This window comes from Micromesistius poutassou (genome assembly GCF_964030765.1).
Source record: "Micromesistius poutassou genome assembly, chromosome: 13".
NCBI lineage: Eukaryota > Metazoa > Chordata > Actinopteri > Gadiformes > Gadidae > Micromesistius > Micromesistius poutassou.
In genome coordinates, this window is record NC_140283.1 from 11,445,351 (window position 1) to 11,451,013 (window position 5,663).

The following is a 5,663-nucleotide window of genomic DNA, read 5'->3' on the forward strand; positions in this document are numbered from 1 at the left end:
CTGCACACCAGTGTTCAATGGGTGACTAGAAATGTCTACTCATATGATGTATGTGTTTGTCATTTGAAAAGAAAATACCATTTAGTGAAGAGTTAACACTGTTTTGAGGGCAAAGTGTGCTTTTGCAAGAGAAGTGTAGGATTTTGCATTTTGTGTGTAAGTTTTGAAATTTGTGTTTAGGGTTTTGAGAAAGTGAGGTAGTCTATCAGGAAATGTGTTTAAGCAATTGTGAAAAACTGTAAATGGTTTAAACAGAGACGGAGTTGGGGGAAAACATGATCAGAAAGGTAGATTAATTAAAAAGAGATGGAGTTGGTTTTAAATGAGAGGGCGATGGTTTAAAAAGAGATGGAGATGGTTAAAAGAGAGGGAGAGGGTTTAAAAAGAGAGGGAGATGGTTTAAAAAGAGAGGGAGATGGTTTAAAAGAGGGAGAGGGTTTAAAAGAGGGTGAGAGTTTGAAAGAGAGGGAGATCGTTTCAGAGAGAGGGAGATGGTTTAAAAGAGAGGGAGATGGTTTAAAAGAGAGGGAGATGGTTTAAAAGAGAGGGAGAGGGTTTTAAAGAGAGGGAGAGGGTTTAAAAGAGAGAGGGTGATGTTTTAAAAAGAGAGTAATATGGTTAAAAAGAGAGGTAAATGGTTTGAGAGAGAGAGTTATGCTAAAGAAAGAGATCTTCTCCAGAACCTTCCACAGATCTGCTCCCCTATCAGATCACATGCCTTATCATGACTGATCTGCCTCCATTCAACCACATCAACACACACACACACACACACATGCAAATGCATACACACCCAGGCACGCACATATACACACACACACACACACACACTCACACAGGCACACGCATACACACACACACACACATGCACACAAATGCACACGCACGCACACACACGCACACACACACGCACACTCACAAATAATACATGCACACGTTTGGCTTGAACTGTAATGCATGTACAGTATACACATATCTTGCTCAACTTTATTACTCTGACTTACTTTATCACCAAATCGTCTTTACCACCGGCCTCCTTAAATTTGATATTCTCTCTTTCTTTCTTTCTCTCTCTCTCTCTCTCTCTCGTACTCTCTCTCTGGCTCTCTCTCTCGTGCGCGTAATCTACCTATCTGTTCCTTGCTCTATCTGTAGTCTCAGAGTTGAAAAGTTGAATTGTAGTTCAGTGTTTCTCCACAGTGCGAGAGACAAACAGACTGAATTTCCAGATGGTGAAGTGACCATCTATCTCTACTCATCAATTCAGAACAAGTGCTTCTGCTGTTAGCATATACTTGCACATGCGTGGGCAATGCACACACATGCATGCTCAAACATGTTATGTACAAGCATGCCCATTGGCTGATCATTGCTTCATAGGAGACTATGTCAAAACCAACAAACAAACAATGACAAAAAGCACAAATGCACTCACACCTTGTCAGGCAGTCACTGCACTGGCTTGAGCTAATGTTCTGAAGTCTAGCCCAGTCTAGTCCAGTCCATTCCAATCCAGTCCAGTCCATTCCAATCCAGTCCAGTCCAGCCCAATCCAGTCCAGTCCTGTCGGTCCACTCTAGTCTGGTCTGATCAAGACTAGCCCACTCCAGTCCAGTCCGGTACAATCTAGTCTTGTCCACTCCAGGTCAGTTTACTTAAGTCCAATTCAGCCCATTTCAGTCTAGTCCAGTCCAGTCTAGTCAAGTCCAGTCCAGTCCAGTCTGGTCTAGTTCAGGTTAGTTCAATACAGTCCAGTCTAGTCCTGTGTAGTCCGGTAAAGTCCTGTCTAGTCTAGTCTAGTCCAGTTTAGTTCTATCTAGTCCAGTCCACTCCAGTCTTGTCTGGTCAGGTCCAATCTAGTCCGGGCCAGTGGAGTCCATTCCAATTCAATGAACAGGACATATTGGAAGCTGTCATCACTAGAACTCCTTCCAAGACCACTTTGCTGGTTTGGCCTGGACCAGGAGCAGGCTGAGTGGGAGAGTGAGGGGGAGGGGGGAGGAGGGGGAGGAGAAGGAGGAGGAGGGGATGAGAGTACTTACTATGCTGAGTGGACACATCCGCTAGACAGAGCAACAAGATTACTGCTATTTTGATGCCATAAGTGTAAGTAAGAGTGTGTGTGTGTGTGTGTGTGTGTGTGTGTGTGTGTGTGTGTGTGTCACACCACATAAAAAACTATTTCCACAACTATCCCAGTAGAACGCAATCTCAACATGGCCCGTGAAAGATGAAGATGTGTATGAAGACGCAGCGTGAAGAGGGTCCGATGGGTGCTTCCAACTGAAGTGCTTTGCTTGGTACTCCAAGACCAACCAATGCATCTATCAGACCATGTGTTTTCATGCTGTCTGACCACTTTGTCTTTTTAATCAATTCAAAGGCTTGACAGCGGTTTGACGCAGTGATAAACACATCCATGGCAAGGAACCAATCGCTTTAGCCCAGAGCCCGCAGAAATATAACGATTTTATTAATTTACTGAGATATGAAAGAGAGATTTGCTGGTAAGCTATAGAATTGCCCCAGACAATGAGGGAAAAGGAAACTATTGCTTACTGACTCTCTCTCTCTCTCTCTCTCTCTCTCTCTCTCTCTCTCTCTCTCTCTCTCTCTCTCTCTCTCTCTCTCTCACTCTCTCTCTCTCTCAATGTCAATCTCCTGCTCTCTTTCTCTTGCATCTGGTGAATGGGTTAATATTGAGAACCTTATTAACTGAATGGCTTGAAATTGTTCTCAGAAGAGCTAAAGAAGAGCTGACATCATTATCATTCAACCTTTTAAGCAAACATAATTAATAAGTGTAAATCAGGTGTGACCATTTAGCTTTGTCATATTCCCTTTCCTGGCATGTCATGCTCTGAGTATGGTATTATGGTGATTAGATGTTGTTGAATTTGACCTGGCAATCTACCTAGCTCTGTGACCTTGTCCAAAAGAATCTGAGCTTTAATGACAAGAAATACAATATTTTGAATCAAAATGAATACGATTGTGCTAATAGGATCTATTCTCTCAGCCTTGTTGGTCAGCCATCGGACATCACTGACAGAGCCAAGTATGGTCTGGGAGACGAAGGGTCCTGACCCCTGGGTTAGCCTCAGTCTGCCTGATGCGGATGGCAGGTTTATGGGGGTCAGAGAGACACGGTCCTAGTTCACTATTGGCCGTCGTTCAAGGACAACATACACACACACACACACACACACACACACACGCACGCGCCAGGCATGCATTGCATGAACACACAAACCTCCACCTACACATTGTTCCCTTTGTATCTCTGTCTTTCTGAAGATTTTGGTTTCTGTCGCTAATTATCTGAGGTTGTATCGTAAACACACATACACACACATACACACACATACTCACACACACACACACACACACACACACACACACACACACACACACACACACACACACACACACACACACACACACACACATACATACCGTACACACACACACACACACACACACACACACACACACACACACCACATTTTTGGAACCTATTTTGAAGAATAAGCAGAGTGGAAGGAAATGGGTTCCAAAGCAATAAGTTAGGACTGTCTCTTTTTGTTTTGCTCCCGTTGTTCTTATTTCTCCAATATGCAGATACAGATAACCCCAACCCTAACCCTAACCCTTCAAATTGGCATCTGATGTTTTATTTCAATAAAGTAACGTTTATTTATTTTAATAAAACATCAGATGCCTATTTGAATATCTGTATCTGCATATTTGAATAGCTATCTATCTGTAGAACAATCAAGTTCTCTGTATATAATCAGGTGAGATTAGGAACAAAAACTTGAAAGCAATTAAATTATAACACATGCACATGCACACACACACACACACACACACACACACACACACGCACACACACACACACACACACACACACACACACACACACACACACACCGTATACTGTTGTTTATGGTGGCTATTTAAACACAAAGGCTGCTGAAGCACTTCCTTCCTCCACCTACGCTACACTGTTCAGACCCTTAAATCACCCAACGCGGTGCGTGTCCGCTCTGACGCGGGCGAACGGAGCTGTGAATCCACCTCTAAATTGCAACGTGTTTTGAAGTATTATATTCAACAGCCATATGCAGACCTCCATTTACGTCGATTTTGAACAAGAGGGTAAAACCTACGGCTTTGGTTAATATACTACTTTATTCAAAGCGCTTAGTGGCCTATGATCAATTGGACCGTTGCAACGGGAAATATTAAATATAACTGGATCTGAGTTAGAATAAAGGCTTATAATAAAAGTGCAGGATTAAGGGTCGGCTGGTTCTGGGTCACAGCGCTCTGAACCGTCTCGCAGGGAACATCCATTATTCTACTCGGATTCGGGCTAAATATTGTCTTTATTATTATCACTTAGTAAATATCCATAAATATGATAATACAGCCCGGGCCCATAGCTCACATTGAAACGGAAACGAGTGCGCCTGTATGATGTCCATCTCTATATGAGGCCTCACAGGTCAATTTAATGTAAAAATAATTAAGACTTGTATTTACTGTCACCCATATATAGCCTATGGACATTTTGTTAAAATGATCAGACACATTAAAAAATAGAACGGAAATATTACGATCTTATAACAAATGTTTTTTAAAAATGTAATTCATCATCATTCATCCATGTTGGTTATTTTTAGACCTATTTATAATTGTTAATCCAAAATAAAGCACTCTGATCGAAACACATTCTAAACATTGTAACATAAAACAATTTTCCTCAGCTGTTAGGCCTATCTTAGGAAATGGATAACATTAAACTAGAATAGTATGATGGTCCCGTATTGGTTGCCTCTCTGTTTTTAGACACAGGCCTGCTCGCGTCGGCCTTTCACTCGAGCAGGCCTATATCAAGGAAGATTTTATTGTAGCACGCACGCACGCACGCACGCACGCATTCACACACGCACACATTCACACACGCACAAACGCACACACATTCACAAAAACACACTAACACACACACACACACACACACACACACACACACACACACACACACACACACACACACACACTCACACTCCCCTCTCTGCGAGTTCAACCACAAGTCAGCAGCGGCACCTGTGACATGACTTCATCAGGACGAACGCGTCTCTCATTATCGCGGATAGATAGATAGATATTGGTCCTTACCTTAGATAAGGACCAATATTGGCGAACATAGCTGTAAATAATGGAAACAGAAGTCGGATAAATTACATAATTTTTTTTATCAAATGTAAAAAAAAAAGAAAAAAGAAGAAGGGGAAATAGAAATTGGCGCAACGCAGGGAAAAGGGGAAATCTGTCTTGCGAATGACAACACATTGTAGGATTGTAATATATAACCATAAATACGAGCCTCCAAATAAACAATCATTGTTATTATTCTAATAATAACCCTATTCTAATAATTCTAAATACTTACGGACGATCAGTACATTATGAACTCGGCCTCTGTCTAATTGTCCTAATTAAGGGGAGACGATTAGGCCTTATAAGGACAAAATAATCAAGGCAATAAATAAATGATCACCATAAAGCAACAAGAAGTGTCCCTATATCAAAAATTGAAACAAACTAAAAATGGTTATAAACCTGGTATATGTCACTGATTCACGCATTATTCAACA